This window comes from Triturus cristatus, chromosome 6 (assembly GCF_964204655.1).
Source record: "Triturus cristatus chromosome 6, aTriCri1.1, whole genome shotgun sequence".
Lineage (NCBI taxonomy): Eukaryota > Metazoa > Chordata > Amphibia > Caudata > Salamandridae > Triturus > Triturus cristatus.
The window spans coordinates 1,469,036,857-1,469,054,935 of record NC_140589.1 but is presented as its reverse complement, the minus strand read 5'-3'; the positions used below and the strand labels follow the sequence as shown (position 1 = coordinate 1,469,054,935).

Here is an 18,079-nt window from a genome sequence, read left to right as displayed (position 1 = left end):
TAAGGGAGGGGAGTTTGAAAGGAAATGAACAGACAGGTAAATCTTTCGTTATGTCAAATTATGTATATTGGGGAGAGGGGTTTGGGGGGTTGGGAAATTAGGTGATTGGATGTATAGTGAGGTTTTAGTATTGTAAGGTCTTGGCCCAAGGAATTTTTATGTCATGCACACCTGTTTCAATAAAGCGGCCTTTTTCACACAGAACAAGTCTCAGTGTTATGTAAGGGCCCCCATTTTTATCCACTTGGGCTATTTCACAATGCCCATCGTAACTGCCAGGCTGTTTGCCAATATGTTTTAAAACTGTGAAGAAAAAAAGCAATGTTTTTTTGACCCTCACTCACAAGTCGGGAGGCCCACCATGAAATTTATGGGTCAGCTGTTACTGTTTACTATTTCCGATGGCAGCAGTACATCAATAAATCACACATGAGAATACTTAAACATGTTAATTGTAAGTTAGCCTCAGAATAAAGGAAGGGTAAAACTCATTTGTGATTATATTCATCAGTTTAAAACAGATTTTGTACCGTAAAACATCTACATTTTTAAGTGCCAGACCAGCTATACAAAGCTGGCTTCGACAAACTGCTATGGTAATAACTCTGAATTCTTCAAGTACCAGGCTGCCTAGAAAGAGCGGGTTTATACAAACTGAAGCTGTGCAACACTAGTTCATCAGAAGCTCCAAAGTAACAACTAGGTAGGTCTACAAAAATATCACAACACTCTCTCAAAGAACTATCTAATTTACTCATTTTACAATTTTTGTTAGCGTCTAGCACGCCAACTTTCAGCTCTTTAGGAGAGTTTATGGTCGCTTACGTGCCAAACGGTTCTTACTATCAGCTTTTCTTTACAGTCAAACATCAAAGCAACAACCTAAGTGTTCCAGTTTCAGCTTTGCTGCCTCCTAGACATGTAGATTGTTCTCTCATTGTTTAGCATAGATGATAAGAGGGCCTTATGTTATGAATGTGCCCAGCTTTCCGATCCCGTCAGGGTTGCACCGTGGCCGAAAATAGGAGGAGGCACCAAAATAAAAGTGACCATGATTAGCGAATTAGATAGCAAAACATGCATTGACATAGCCAATAAGTCTTGCCTTTGGGACCTTAGAAGTGTTTAGCCAGACCTATTGGCTTTGCCAGTGTCTTTAAGTTGTGTTCTAGAACACTGTGGCTGCTGTGCAGCATGTTGAAAAGTTGTAATAAAAAAGTGGTATAAGCGTTTTTGTTACCTTATATATAACCAAGAAGACAATATGTACAAATGAACAACCCTATTAAAAACAAGAATTAACTTTAAAAAAAAGTCTTCTAGTTTTTTTATCCTTGCAATGCTGGCAACTACTTCCAGCCTGTAATAATGCTTGTTTGTTATAGCATTTTTAGGTCGAGCCTAGAGCCAGCGTGCATGCGCTGCTCTGCGAGACTTGTAGTGTAGTATGAAATAGAAGCCCTGCCCACTCTCCGCCCATATTTGTCATTGGCTTGTTTAATTGTTCTTCCTAAATGCTGGCTTCTGATTCGTAAAGAGGCTTGTTAGTCCCTCCTTAGTAACACCTTGTCTTCACTTGTAACCGCCCATGGCGACTGGCCCCTTCACTTCTGTTACACGGTATGCCTTCTTTAGTCTGTGAGCGCTACTTTCATTGAGTTTCTCTTACTACAGGCAGCACATGGGTGTCTGCTTTCACTTTAACCAGAGCGCCCGGCATTATCTCAAACCCCCACCCAACCCCGCCGCTGTTTAAACTATCTCCGTCGCCCTTGTGTCTGTTTCTACCCCCCACCAACCAGACCTAACGCCCGCCTCATCCACGAGATGTCTACGTGCCGCTAACCTTGCTTGTTTATGTTTTCGCTCCCCTGACGCACACTTTTGAAAAGTCCTTTTGTACACTGCATCCGTTCTGGGCCTGGAGAGCGGTTCTATGGACTGCACGATTAGAAAGATTAGGGCTAGGCCAACATGACACAGCTCGAGCTTCAAAGAAAACGAGTCCCCCGAGTGGCCCCACTTGGCATGCAGTTTATTAGCGTCATTGTAAATGCCATTTAAAAGTTAGGAAGCTGTGACGCGGAAACTCATTGACGACCCCTCCCCCACCAATAATAGAGCCGCAGTGATTACACAGCACTTGGAGGCCTGCGCTGAGGTCCAACAGCTATTGTAATTCACCACTCGCTCCAAACAACCGCAGCTCCCAGGTCCTTGCGGACAGGTCCAAAAACCAAGCCAATTGATTGGAAGATCTAAGCACAAAGATCGGTTATCGACCAGACCCTGATTTACTGATCTTGGAAAGCAAGTTCCTGTCCATCAAGGTTTTATTTTTCAGATGATGCTTCTGTATAAGAAAGGTTTTTCACTTGGCTCAGCTTTGAAGACGTTTAAACTCCTCCTAGTAAGATGGTGGGGAGCAGGGTTGCAACTTTTCATGTGACCGGGGAGGTATGCACACAGCTTTAAGAACCACTACCTTTATATTTACTAATCACGTTTGTGTTTTTTCACGGGCAATAGTGGACTTGCATTTTGAAGAAGGTATCTATACAAGAAGCTGTTTGGAGCTTTGACTATCGTGTTGTGTGACATTGCAGTATTAATTACATCACAACAGCTGCTCAAATCTCACAGAAAATCACAAAACATTAATAATCTGAAGAACATTAAATTGTCACTAACGTGCTTCACTGCAGATTGATGGGCCATTGTACGCCAGGTGCTTTATAACCCACTAGAAAGAACAGGATTCTAACAATTGCATAGGCGGGACCTATTGGCTTTGCCAATATTTTTTTTAATGGATGACCGGTCCACCATGCGTTAAACAAGAAACGGCCACTACAGCGTGGCCGTTTCCACGCATTACCTTAACCACGCATGCATTACAACGCATGCGTGGTTAACACGAATAGCCTTTACCACGCATACCTTTACTATGAGATACGTAGTAAAGGCATGTGTGGTAAAGGATAAAATTAAAAAAGGGGCCTTGGGGGTCTCCCCCCCCCCCAAAAAAGAAAAATGGGTGCGAAAAGAAAAGGTGGCTTGGGGGTGTCTCCCCCACAAAAAAACGCACCTGATAAAGTAGCGATGTGGAGGCAATCGGCGTCGTTAGAGGAAACGGCACTTCCGTTTTCTCTTTACGACGTGCAACGTGAACTCAGGAGATCATAGAGAAGAGACGACAGACGAGACAACGTGGAGAGGTAAGGGGAATTTTAGAATAACAAAATAAAAATGCAGGGGTGTGATTTTAGGGTTAAGGGCAGGGGAGGGGTATTTGTAAGAAGGGTTTAGGGGTGGGGGAATAACCTTTACCAAGAGTATGCCCTTACCATGCATGAATTTATAACGAAAATCGTTGTAAAAGTATGCGTGATAAAGGAATATTCATGGTAAAGGTTATGCATGGGAATGGCATTTGCGTTGTAACGCATGCGTGGTAAAGGCATGCGTTGCAATGGAATGCGTTGTAACATCATACAACCGAGTTAAACCATATGTTGGGAAAAGGTGAAGCGCCAGGAGCCCGGCAAGAGCCACCGTTTCGCTTGCCAATTCGAGATGGCAATTCCTTCCCTCATCCACAGGGAAGGATTTCCACAGGAGCAGGCTACAGTGCATTTGGTTCTTTTCTGCGCACGTTTTGGGAAGAGATGCAGTAAGTACAAGGGACACATTCGGAATAACGTCTTACTCCCGCTCTCCTTTTTGTACTCAGGCGTTATCAAGAAGAAAGTCCGACTGTGGAAGCTTGGACTACTTTCTTTCTGTGTATACTGTGTGCTGTATGTTTCCTGAATCGGTCTCCGTTCAACACACTCGAATAGGGTGAACTTGGATAACACAGTGAGTTAAAGAGCGACGGCGCCGGACTTTCTGACTGCAACCCGCAGAGACAGAGGTGACCAAGGCGGCTTCACAGGCTTACCCCCTGCCATAACACAGACTTTCAGCCGCCTGGTACCTTTCCATGTACATTCAGATCGCTTGATATTGTTTCTCAGGAGGAACACAACTCTACAAAGTAAATAAAATACAAATGCATTTGAAATCACCATCCCTCCACCTTAAAAGGCAGAGACAGAGGCCGAATGGCTGAGGAAGGTGTAAAAGACACTCCCTTTTGTCACTTTCATTCCTAGTTGAGGCTTTAGTCCAACGTGTGATGCAATTGATAAATGAACCTTGATTGAATGTAAGTTATATTTAATTTAATTTGGAGTGTATTGGTTTAATGAAAGTGATTGCCGGAAGAGAAAGGAGCACACACACCTCGTGTCTAAACTGGTCTCTGCCCTCACAGCACTGTTTTAGGATGTTACCTCTGAGTTAGTCTCTACACTGATCAGTGCCTTGAGGTGTTCCTCTCTACTTCATCTCATTATACTTGTTTTACATTTGGCGCCAGTCCACATTCTGTTATACAAATATTATGGCTGTTGCAATTTATACCACACTCTAATGTCTTTACTTTATTTGCATGTAGCAACATCTTAAGATAATGTAATCTTGTGTCTTACTGATGACCTAGTTCTACTGTAAAGCGCTTTAGAACCTTTGGATAATGTTCGCTTTTATATAAAAATGCACAAATTAATAAATAAATGGTGCTATATAATGATACCTGAAAAAACAGGGTGCCTGACAAACAGGTACATCACAGAAGAATAGAGCAAAAGAAGGCAAAGTCCAGACTAGCGTCCTGAAACTGCTTGGCGTGTACAAGCGACTTAAAAAAGAAAAATCATTTGTAAGATTCTTGTCTGTGTGTGTGGAAGGCACTGTGAGTGTGGGTGCTTCAGAACAGCAAACTGTGATATTTGACTTTACACCTATATTTTTATAAACTACTTTTCCTTTTTTAGTTATGTCTGCCGGAATCTAAATCGACTTATGCTATTGGACGAAGCTATGCTTTACAAATTCCATAAAATCTGAGTTCTCTGTATCAGGTGTGCGTTTCTACACATGTGTATCAGTAGGTGCCACTGGCGGCGCACTAGGCTCTGCTTGGTCAGACCCCATCCGTGTGCTTCATGTGTGTCAGATTTTGACTCCATTAAGTGCATTTGTGCATTTCTGCTAGTCCCGAATCTGTGCATGTGTTCTTTATGCATGTGCAGCTTAGTAGCTTTATAAGTCTGCATGCGTCGGAGTGTGCATTTTGCATCTGGACATAGGCAGCAGCCTGCTAGCTAATTGTTGCATTCCCCATCGCAAAGCCCCTTTCGCCATCTCTGTAGTTAGGCACTGCCATTGCGAGACCGATTGGCTATGCCAATGCTTGTTTTTTTTTGTTATGGGTGGAAGACATAAACAACGGGATGGTGAAGGTTGGGAAATAGATCCTGAATTACAACACGAGTACCGGACAGACACTAGAGAAGAATCAACAGATGTCAGATTCTGAGGGCAGAATGAGGTGATGCTGAGGTGGTGGTTTGCTGGTGGGGAGGTGATGCTCAGGTGATGTTGAGTGATGCTGAGGAGGTGCAGAGTTATGCTGTGGTGTTGAGTCATGCTGTGGTGGTTGTGCTGCACCAGTGCTCAAGTGGTGCTGAGTTAGTGCTTAGGTTATGCTGAGTTGGTGCTGTGCTGAGGTGATGCTGCTCTGATGCTGAGGTGGTACTGTGTAGGTGCTGAGGTGAGGTTGCGCTGGTGGTGGTGCACTGATGCGGAGGGAAAGCGTGCAGGAGCTGTAACCAACAACAGATAAGAACATCAACATGACATTTATAATTCTCTTACAGAGGCTATGAACTTGCAAAAGGGTCAGACCTGGGTGGGAAAGAACTACTGGCACATAGGAATGTTTTCGCTGTTGAATAATGCATAAAAGAACGTGAAAGAGTATCCCAATGCAATAAAAGCAATATGGCACTGTTAAGGAGTTCAGTATCGGGGATAGGAACACAACGGATATATTTAAAGTTACACATACACGTTTATGGAAAACACAGGGTGCTTATTTAAATTATCCTATATGACTTCATTTTAACACTTTCATAAAAGAGTACTGAACTAAAATACTTTTAAATAAATGTTAGTAAATTTAGCAGCCACAGGTTTGGACACTTATCGTTGAAAAATCTATTTAAATAAACAGTAAATAGAAAGAAGTGCAAATTGGGAGCTCCAAGTCTGAGTTATTAGTGCCAGAAAACAAATGCTATGATTTATGCACAATTCATGAAAAGTCACGCTTGCACGGAAGCCCGAATGTTGTACCATTCCGAAACCGAACCGGACGCCGATACTCCCGACGCTGCCGGTGCCAGTCTCATTCTTATCCTCGATGACCCGGATCGGCTCCGATAGAACCCTTAGGTTCTAGGCCGCTTCCTCAGCCCTATTCTGAGGGGCTAGGAATGGAGGAAGATTGGGAGGGGTCGCTGGACCGTTTACAAGATCAGCCTTTTCAAGAAATGGACAGGCATGAGGAATTGGGTGAGGCCAGCAGACTGGATACCTCTCCAGATTCTGGCCTGCTTTCTCCCCTTACGGTGGCTACGGAGGAGAGAGCATCATACGCGATGGTGTTGCAAAGGGCAGCTGAGGACCTGGGCCTTCAGGTCCCTTCTGACAGTCAAAACAAATATCTTGACGGAGGTCCTGCAGCCTGGTGTCTCCTCCTCAGAACCCTTGCTGCCTTTCAACTAGGCCTTAACTGATGTCCTACTGAGAACCTGGCCCAAGCCCAGCACAGGGGCTCCTGTGAATAGGACAACTGCCTGCCGCCATCACCCTGCACTGGGTGACCTAAATTTCCTCACCAACCACCCTGCCCCCATGAGCTTGGTGGCCCTAGACTCTACCTCCCACACCCGGAGACAGGGAATCCAAGAGGCTGGATAGTTGGGGTAGGAAAATAAATTTCTTCCGCCAGCCCTTCATTGCAGTCAGTAAAGAATGCATGCTTATTAGGCCGTTATTCCCACACACTGTGGGAAACGGTCGTGCAGGTGTTGCCACAGGTCTCCAAGCTGTGTCAGACGGGAGAGGTGCAGCAAAGCTTGCCATTCGTTGTTGTCTCGACACGACCGACTCACTGGGCAGAGCAATTTCATTGACGTAGCTATTCGATGCCATACCTGGTTGCTAGCTTTTCAGTGGATGTCAACGCCTTTCTCAAGGACTTGCCCTTTGATGGCACCCGTCTCTTCAGAGACAAGGCAGACATGGTGCTGGAGCGCTTTAAGGACTCACGGACTACGGCAAAGTCCTTGAGCCTCTCAGTGGCCACTCGTCCCCAGTCTGCCTTTCGTGGCTACAGAAGGGGCTTACAACTGCTCCAGCCATGCCCCAGCCACAAGACTGCACAAGTTCAACAACCATTAAGGCAACGTGGGCGCGGCTCGCTCCGACCCCATGGGTCAGATGACCAGTCCACCAACCCCCCTGCAACCCAGCCTCCAAACCTTCCCAGTCCGGCCCTTCAAGATCATGGATGGCCTGTTGGTGGCAGGATCAGTCATCACCACTGGCAGAACATCACCTCGGACAGGTGGGTCCTCCAGACAGTCCAAAGGGGCTATTCCCTCCCGTTCAAAACTACCCCTTCCTCCATGCCTCCAACTTACGAATGGCTGATGGAGGATCACCTGACTTTGCTTCAGGAGGAAGTCATGACTCTCTTGGCCAAGGGAGCCATAGAGAGGGTTCTGGTGCCAGAAGTAGGCTGTGGTTGTTATTCCTGCTATTCTGGTCCAGGTGAAGGAAAAGGGCTTGCGCCCTATCCTAGATCTGCGAGCCCTGAACTAGTTCCTCAAAAATTAAAAGTTCAAGATGCTCACTCTAGCTCAGGTCTTGTCTATCCTGGACCCAGGAGACAAGAGGGTAGCGTTTAACTTGCAGGACGCCGATTTTCTTCATCCCATCCTACCTGCTCATCGGTCCTGCCTTCTCATCGGTGCCACCTATGGTTTACAGTAGGTCATGAGCACTTTCAGTTCACCATGCTCCTTGCTTTACCAGTACCCCTCAGGTGTTCGCCAAGGTGATGGCGGTGGTCGCAGCTCATCTGCGCAGTTCAGGGGTGCCAGTCTTCCCCTATCTCACCAACTGCCTGTTGAAGGAGAGCTCACCCCTAGGCTGTCGTTTCCCACCTCCAGACTACAGCAAACCTTCTGCATTTGCCGGGGTTCACTATCAACATGCCGAAGTCAACTCCCTCTCAGACGCTTCCTTTCATCTGAGCTGTTCTGGGCACAGTGCAGTTTCAGGCCTAGCTACCTGAACAGTGAGTCCAGGATATTCAGGCTATGATACCAATGTTTTAACTCCTATCCTGGATTTCGGTGAGAATGACTCGGAGACTGCTGGGCCTCAGGGCCTCTTGCATTCTGCTAGTGACACATGCCAGATGGCATATGCGGGCTCTGCAGTTGGACTTAAAGTTCCAGTAGGCGTAGCATCAGGGGAATCTATCTGAAATGGTCCAGATCATCTGCCATGGTGGCTAACTGACCGGGATTGGGTCAGAGACAGACCTCTCTCTTGTCCCCAACTAGACCACACAGTAGTGACAGATGAGTCACGTCTGGGATGGGGTGGCCATCTGGGAGAGGTGGAGATCAGAGGACTCTGGTCTCCGGCGGAATCCAGACTCCACATCAACTTACTGAAGCTCCGAGCAATTCGCTTGGCATCGAAAGCCTTTTTTCCTTCAATCAAGCCAAAGCTGGTTCAAATGTTCACGGATAACACCACCACAATGTGGTACTGCAAAAAACGAGGCGGGGTGTGATCGTGGACCTTTTGTCAAGAGGCTCTGCGTCTCTGGAAGTCGATGGAACAGCAGGGCATAACCCTGGTGGTTCAACAGCTGGCAGGTTCTCTGAACGCCAGGGCGGACTAACTCAGCCATCAATGTCTAGCGGATCGCAAATGGCATATTCATCCAGAGGTGCTGCAAGGTCTCTTTCAACATTGGGGAGAGCCTTGGATAGATCTGATCGCCTCCGCAGAGAATGCGCAATGTGAGCAGTTTTGTGCGCTGGAGTTTCCAAGGCAGCTCTCGCTCAGAGACGCTTTTCATCTCGAGTCGAGCTCAGGCATCCCATACGTCTTTCCACCAATACCACTCCAGTCCAGAGTGCTCAAGAAGAACAGGAGCGATTGGACCCAAATCATTCTTGTGGCTCGGGACTGGGCACAGAGAGTCTGGTATCCCGAGCTTCTCCAAATGAGCATCGATTCTCCCATCAGGCTGCCGCTTTGGAGGAACTTCTGTCGCAGCAGCAAGGGAGGGTCCTCCACCATAACCTGTCAACTCTTCGCTTTCATGCGTGGACCTTGAGCAGTTGATAGCGTTCAACCTTCCTCCCAAAGTCTGTACTGTTATTTTAGTAGCTATGCGTCCCTCTTTCAAGACGCGTACGCCTGTCAGTGGCACAAATTTACAAAATATTGTACAGAAAGGTCTATTGATCCTCTTTCTTTTCCCTTTCTCACGTATTGCTTTTTATTTGAACCCTTGCCCAGCAGAGCTCTGCACTGGGCATTCTCAGAGGGTACCATTCGGCCATGGCTAGAACAACCCTCATTATTCAAAACTCCCATTGTAAATAGCTTCCTCAAAGGACTTTTACATATGTTCCCACCTTCTCCTTTCATTATGCCTCAGTGGAATCTTAATTTGGTTCTCACATTTTAATGTGTGCTCCAGCTGAACCTCTGCTCAATTGACCCCTCTGACTGCTTACTATCAAAACAGCCTTTTCAGTGGCAATTATATCTGCCAGGAGGGTGAGCAAATTGCAGGCTCTGTCATCCAAGCTTCCTTACCTGACCATCTTCCCTGATCAGTTGGTGCTTAGCACTAAGGCCTCTTTCTTACAAAAAGTGGTAACACCATTCCATGTGGGACAATCTGTCACCTTGCCCACTTCCTACGCTCCTTCGCACCCCTTTAAAGAAGAGGAGCAACTCCACTGTCTGGCCCCAAAAAGAGCTCTGACATTCTACCTTGAACGCACTAAAGAGTTCCAAGTGAATGACCAACTCTTCGTGGGTTACGTTGGAACAAAGAAAGGTCATGTGGTGCAGAAGAGGACTATCTCGTGATGGGTCGTCCTCTGCATCAAAATTTGCTACGCTCTGGCCAAAAACAGACTCCCGAATGCTTACGGGCTCATTTCTCCAGAACTAAGGCTGCTACCATGGAGTTGCAATGTGGAGCTCCAGTCCTAGACATTTGTCAGGCAGCAACATGGCAATTCTTGCATATGTTTACCAAGCACTACTGTCTGGACAGCCAAGTCAGCTGGGAAGGCCTTTTTGGGCGCTCTGTCTTGGAGGAATTCCTGGTCTAAACTTGTCTCCAGTCCCTCCACCGGGGATTGAATTGCTTGGGTATCTATTCAAAGATAAGGAATCAGTTGCTAGATGTCTCTATCTGATGGACAAGGTACTTACCTTTGGTAACGCCTTATCTGGTAGAGACATGATCTAGCCACTGATTCCTTACCAACCCATCCATCCTCCCCGCACTGCGAACAGGTTTTTAGGATCAGGGTTGATCCCTTTCAGGGTCCAAGTTGCTCAAAACACACCAATGTCAGTGCACTTCATGCCTGCGCTTCTGGCGTGGAAAGTCGTTAAAACTAATTGATGTCAGCGTGCCATGGTGGTGCCTATATTGGTGACACAGATGTCACAACAGTGCGGACGAAGTCACGCGGAGCCAACCTACGTCACCTACCGGCACACAGGGGTGTTGCTCGAAGCAAAATTTCTGGATCCAGTCTGTTCCTGAAAAATTAAAAGGTAAGGAATCTGCAGCGAGATCATGTCTCCATCAGATAAGGCGTTACCGAAGGCAAGTAACTTGTCCTTCAGTGGCCTTGATTATAAGGCCTATAAACATCTGTTATTCAGCGCCAAGATACCGTTGGGTGAATGTGAGCTTTACCAATACACGTCATGTTATGTCTGGTGACATTTTCCATCTCCGGCACGAAGTGAAAATAATTGGAGAAAATTATGCTTCAGTTGACCACCCTTTTCCTTCCTTACAAACAGAAAGTAGAAAACTAATCATTCACTCGGAGTTTAAAAATGATGCAGTTTATTCTCAAGTCCCCAGTGTTGGACCCAATAACGATGCTTTGTACTGTAACTCAACAGGGCATAGTTACTAAGTATTACGTCTGCAGGCCCTAAGAAACGAGGAATTACCAAAGAAATCTATACTTCTGGACATGAACATCCTAGGTTATTACTAATTTCTCATAAGTTATTTACCATGAGAATCTAGGTATAAAATATAAAATCCACGGTAACAGATATGCAAATTTATTGTGGAGCTTTTACATTGGTTACTGTCCCAACTAGAATGACCACAGACCATGCAATGAGGGCATATGTCTTCAGGAAACTGTTGAACACCTAGTAATTTGTAGTCTGGTCTTTTTTCTACGGTCAATCCTTCAGTTTCCATTAATGCCGAGACAACAAGCTGGGCATTTGTGTGCTGTACAAATATTATAAATAAAATATGAATATGGTTCTAAGAAAAGTGACAGAGAAAATATAGTCTGAGTTTGCATTTTACGGAGAAGATGAGCATGGACAAGAAAAACATTCCACGAAATCCGTGGCCTTGATTGACAGCCTATGCAAGCAATTGGAAACCATCAAAAACATATATAAAAAAAACAATGTCAGAAGTGGACAGACCCAGAGTTCATTCTCCCCGTGCTACCTCTTATATGTATGGTTTAAAATATTGCTAGTATGAGGTCTCCAAAATTGCTAAAGCTGTCTGTAGCTAGACTTAAAAAAAAAAGCATAAATTAAAATACCTCATCACAAATACACACAACAAAGATAACCAAGTACAACATTTGTTACCTGGAAATTTAAAATTATAACAGCAAAGCATTCTTTCTGACTTTTAAGCAAATATCCAACAAAACAGAAAGTAGATTTCATTTCTACCTTTGTCATGTTTCCTCTTTTTGTGACATACTGATGTATTTTATTTTTGTTTAATTGCATTTGTATTACACTTATTACCCCAGACAAGGTACTGAAATTGAAACTGATTATTTCAACTGGTGGAAAATCCTTTTTTAATGGGATGTGTAATGTGTGAATAGAGTAATTCCTCAATGACTTTGCACTGTTTACTCCTAACATCAAACCTCAGTTTTCTTGAAAATATAACATAAGTCAACAATTTAAAGACGAGAATTTCAAACTATAGATTTCAAGTCTTTCAGCGCACAATGGCTTTACCCCTTTAAATATGAACACACAAACAATTCTTGTTGACACATTTAAAAGTTTTAAAAAGCATCATCTGCTCTCAAGCACGCAAACCCTTGCTAGCATCTGGAACTTCACGCGCCGCACCAGACACAGGAGTTTGGGGCCCCAAATCTCCTTTTCAGGCCTGAAAGCATGTATCTCTGTGTCCGCAAATGATCACAAATCATTCCCTTCACTGCTTCTGTGCTGTTTGTTAAATAATTTACAATAGTACATACATGGAACTTGGCTAGCCTTTTTTAGGTTAAGCCTAGAGGCATTTTGTAAATACTTTGAGGGCTTACAGCCTGCCCGTTGCTTTTTATCTGTTTATTTCAGTGTCCTTTAAATATCCTTGCTTCCAAGTGGTAAATCTTTCCTATTTGTCCCGCCTTTTCGTCCGTTTCTCACTCCCACATGTAGCCTTCCACTTGTCCCATTTTAGCAACTGGCTCAGGAACAATTTTTTATAATTCTCAATGAGCACTTCGCACAGCCACAGAGAACAGCGCAGCGCCCACTTCTGGCAGCTCCGCTTCATCTTTCAGCATGGCGGCCACTTCGGGAGCCTGTGTGCCTTTCTTTTTTCTGCACGACGCTTGCTTGTTGTTTGTTGCCTTTACTTTTAACCCCTCTCTCTTAGGTCAAATGGAACAGCCTGGGAAATCCACTTTCATGGAAGAACACTGGCTAGAAGCTTCCCCACAGTGTGCAGCTGTTTTCCCCGAGCCACGTTCTGCTCAAGCAAATGAGAGACTAATGCAAATCGCTGCATCCTACTGAGGAAAGCCTCTCAATTAATAAAATGCCCATTTTTAGCACCTATATTTTCTTAGCCGCATGTTCAGTTTTACAGAAACATTTTCATGAAACGTAACATTTATCAAGGATTATCACATATATAACAAAGGAAAAAGAGTCCAAAGATTACCCCAGATATATAAAATTTATATTTTTAAATGAGATCAAATTCTACATAATACTTTAATTTTATGTTAAGTAAATTCAAAAGTATTAGAATACGATCTTTACTGCCTTCAACATAGTTCAACATTTTGTTTTTATAATGAGCATTTACTGTTCAAACATGGCAACAGAGTTAATAATTGAAAGCAAGCGTGAGTGACTCCATCACCTGACTGAGGGTGAAAGACAAGTATGTGTAGTCCGATTACTATGTTTATGGCACTGCTTGCACTGCTAGTGTTAGCCACTGTTGGGCTGCTACTGCCATGGCAACCCTCGTCCTGATCCGGCACCCCAGCTCTCCAGGAAGAGATTGCTGCCCTGCTGAAGCAGCACATCACCATGCAGCTGGAGCAGAGGGACTGGGCACACAGAAACCGTGCTACGAGCAATTGTTCCAGTCCTGTGAGTGATGCATGCCCCATATTTCAGTGCAGCCCACCTGCCCTGTCCTTCTTGTACCCAGTGCAGCGCAGCGCCCTACCAACCTGTCACAGAACCGCTGGCTAGCAGTACATTACTACTTCCTGCCTAAAGGCCTCTAACTTCATTATCCTAACACTTTAAAAAAAAGTGACCAGTGTCTCAAAGTGAAAGTACCATTATTCAAGTATAAACCAAACAATATGTACCATTACTATGTGGATACTTAAAGAAAACTTGATGCTGCTGGTGTTATGGTGCCCAGCCACTTTCTGGGTAGTGTCTGACTTTAAAGCTACATTTTGACATACAGAGATAAACATTGTGTGCTCTAAAACAGATCCTGCATTGCTTAATCTCTGATGGGTTTGGAGGAATGACCTGGCTTAGTTTAGAGCCCCTAAAATTAGGTGCAGCATTGGATGGATTGAAAAATCATTCTATGAGTTCATTTTTTTTTTAACACTTGTCCCTCGATTGAATGGCATCCTTTTGCTTAAAATGCGCCCACCCTTACCTTAGAGTGCATTCCATGATTGTACCCTAAATACCTCCCCTGCTGTACTCTCCTTTTAATGTCCCAATGGCCCAACAGTATACCCTGTATATTCCTCTCATCTACCTTAAAGGGCATGACCTGGGCACAAAATGCAATTATAGCAGCCCTGATTTAATTTTCAAAGGAAATGATGGACAGAGTGTTGAACATTGCAAGCACTCACCCCCAGTCAACTGATCTGGGTTTAATCCATCACCGTTCTTTAGCCCACTCTGCCACCCCAGTTCAGACATGGCCATATGCAAATCAGTCTGACCCTGTGCCTCATGGGAACAGTCCAGCCCGAACTGCCAAGCCATGTCTTCCCTGGACCGGAAACAAGCTTCCTAGGACCGGTTTCTGGCATTTCAGCCGTCTTCAGCCAGGCTTGCTTGAATCCAGTGGCATAGTGAGCAAGGGACTCACGTCTGAGCATACCCTGCCAACTTATGGCGAACAAAGCAAAAACCAAAGGAAATGATGGACAGAGTGTTGAACATTACAAGCACTCACCCCCAGTCAACTGATCTGGGTTTAATCCATCACCGTTCTTTAGCCCACTCTGCCACCCCACTTCAGACATGGCCATATGCAAATCAGTCTGACCCTGTGCCTCATGGGAACAGTCCAGCCCGAACTGCCAAGCCATGTCTTCCCTGGACCGGAAACAAGCTTCCTAGGACCGGTTTCTGGCATTTCAGCCGTCTTCAGCCAGGCTTGCTTGAATCCAGTGGCAAAGTGAGCAAGGGCCTCACGTCTGAGCATACCCTGCCAACTTATGGCGAACAAAGCAAAAACCAAAGGAAATGATGGACAGAGTGTTGAACATTGCAAGCACTCACCCCCAGTCAACTGATCTGGGTTTAATCCATCACCGTTCTTTAGCCCACTCTGCCACCCCAGTTCAGACATGGCCATATGCAAATCAGTCTGACCCTGTGCCTCATGGGAACAGTCCAGCCCGAACTGCCAAGCCATGTCTTCCCTGGACCGGAAACAAGCTTCCTAGGACCGGTTTCTGGCATTTCAGCCGTCTTCAGCCAGGCTTGCTTGAATCCAGTGGCAAAGTGAGCAAGGGACTCACGTCTGAGCATACGCTGCCAACTTATGGCGAACAAAGCAAAAACCAAAGGAAATGATGGACAGAGTGTTGATCATTGCAAGCACTCACCCCCAGTCAACTGATCTGGGTTTAATCCATCACCGTTCTTTAGCCCACTCTGCCACCCCACTTCAGACATGGCCATATGCAAATCAGTCTGACCCTGTGCCTCATGGGAACAGTCCAGCCCGAACTGCCAAGCCATGTCTTCCCTGGACCGGAAACAAGCTTCCTAGGACCGGTTTCTGGCATTTCAGCCGTCTTCAGCCAGGCTTGCTTGAATCCAGTGGCAAAGTGAGCAAGGGACTCACGTCTGAGCATACCCTGCCAACTTATGGCGAACAAAGCAAAAACCAAAGGAAATGATGGACAGAGTGTTGAACATTGCAAGCACTCACACCCAGTCAACTGATCTGGGTTTAATCCATCACCGTTCTTTAGCCCACTCTGCCACCCCAGTTCAGACATGGCCATATGCAAATCAGTCTGACCCTGTGCCTCATGGGAACAGTCCAGCCCGAACTGCCAAGCCATGTCTTCCCTGGACCGGAAACAAGCTTCCTAGGACCGGTTTCTGGCATTTCAGCCGTCTTCAGCCAGGCTTGCTTGAATCCAGTGGCAAAGTGAGCAAGGGACTCACGTCTGAGCATACCCTGCCAACTTATGGCGAACAAAGCAAAAACCAAAGGAAATGATGGACAGAGTGTTGATCATTGCAAGCACTCACCCCCAGTCAACTGATCTGGGTTTAATCCATCACCGTTCTTTAGCCCACTCTGCCACCCCAGTTCAGACATGGCCATATGCAAATCAGTCTGACCCTGTGCCTCATGGGAACAGTCCAGCCCGAACTGTCAAGCCATGTCTTCCCTGGACCGGAAACAAGCTTCCTAGGATAGGTTGGCAGGGTATGCTCAGACGTGAGTCCCTTGCTCACTTTGCCACTGGATTCAAGCAAGCCTGGCTGAAGACGGCTGAAATGCCAGAAACCGGTTGAGTGTTTGATTGGTTCTGATGCTCCGTCCATCACCACCCCCTTTTGTACCGCTGATTTAATTTTCAGCATTGCGGTTATTTTAAAATTATGTGTGATTAGAAAGACTTACAGCTATAATCGTTTATTTCAGAGCAGTAGAATATAAGAATATGGACTGGAAGTCTGTTGTAGAAGCTGTGATACTGTCTTCTTTACACAACGTTACCGCTCCTGCTAGCACTGTGACCACTCCACTCTAAGCCACGCTATGCAATGCCACTCCATTCTAAACAATGCCACTCCTCACAACGCTACTGCACTTCACTCTACTCTACGCCATACCACTCTTCTCCATAACACTACTCATCTTTATAGCAGTTCACTCCTTGCCCTTTTACACCAGTAACATTTAGCCAACCTAAATAGCAGCCACACTAAAGTACAACGTGGAAAATAAAAAAGCACTCTGAAGCGTATTTAAACAATAAGTAAAATGTTGAAAGAGGTACGGATTTAGTTTAGAAACCACAATTCGTTATTTATTCTTTAAACTAAGTACAATGTGTTAGGGATGACCCACCTTGAGAAAAAGATTAACAAGTTACTTATATTCGGTAACGCTTTTTCTGCTGGATACAGTATCTGCCTGTGGATTCCTCACCTTATGAATATCCCCAGCGCCAGCATTCCACTGAATTTTTTCCTAGCTCTCCACGCCGACGAGGACGTCGGCTCCGCTCGCAACTCCGCATGACGTCACCGGAGCCATGAGAGAGCCTCGTCGGCATGATGACGTCAGTTCCACCCATTTTTTCCGTGCCTCCGAAGCGAACAGGTGGACCGACAACAGATTCAAAGTATACACAGTACACAGCATTTAAACTAATATACACAGTACAAAATCAAAAAGGAAAGCTAAAGAACATCAGCATTTCCTATAAATGTACCAGATAGAAAGAAGATACAATGCAAAACAACAAGCCAAATAAGGCATCCTTTTAGGTATACAAAGGTGGACAATGGGAGGAGGGTGGGTCAGTGAGGAATCCACAGATAGAGACTGTATCCACCAGAAAAAGCGTTACCGAAGGTAAGTAACTTGTTCTTCTGATGGATACATCTGCCTGTGGATTCCTCACCTTATGAATAGATTCCCACAGCAGTCCCACTCCCGGATGAGGGTGTCCACCTTTCCTATACCAAAAAGTCCTGCAGGACAGAGCGAGCAAAATGGCCATCCTCATTTCGGAATCCAAGCAATAATGTTTCGCGAAAGTGTGGAGGGAGGCCCAAGTCGCAGTCTTACAAATGTCCACTACAGGAACACCTCTGGCAAAAGCAGAGGTGGAAGACTTAGCCCTAGTAGAATGAGCCCTAATACCCTCAGGTGGTTCCTTACCAGCAAGGGCGTAGCAGATCTTGATGCACAAGATGATCCACCTGGATAGAGTGCGCTTGTGCACAGCTTTGCCTTTTGAGTGTCCAACGTAGCCCACGAAGAGCTGATCGTCCAAAAGTAAGTCCTTTGTTCTGTCCAAATAAAAGCTCACCGCTATTTTAGGGTCCACGCAGTGAAGTCTCTCCTCCTCCTTGGAAGGATGAGGGGGAGGATAATACACAGGAAGAGTTATGGACTCCCCCAGATGAAAAGGAGTAACTACCTTAGGCAGAAAAGCAGCCCTGGTCCTGAGGACCATCCTTTCAGCATGTATGGTCAAAAACGGGGGTTTCAAACTAAGAGCTTGAAGCTCACTCACCCTCCTTGCTGAGGTAATGGCTACAAGAAAGACTGTTTAAAAGGACAAAA

At 45.4% G+C, this 18,079-nt stretch overlaps 1 protein-coding gene across 5 annotated transcripts in view; it reads right to left on the bottom strand.

Annotated features, from left to right (window-relative positions):
• WDPCP (WD repeat containing planar cell polarity effector) overlaps positions 1-18,079 on the bottom strand; it is a 2,309,940-nt gene that overhangs the window by 1,074,766 nt on the left and 1,217,095 nt on the right. The gene's annotated exons all lie outside the window — the stretch shown is intronic.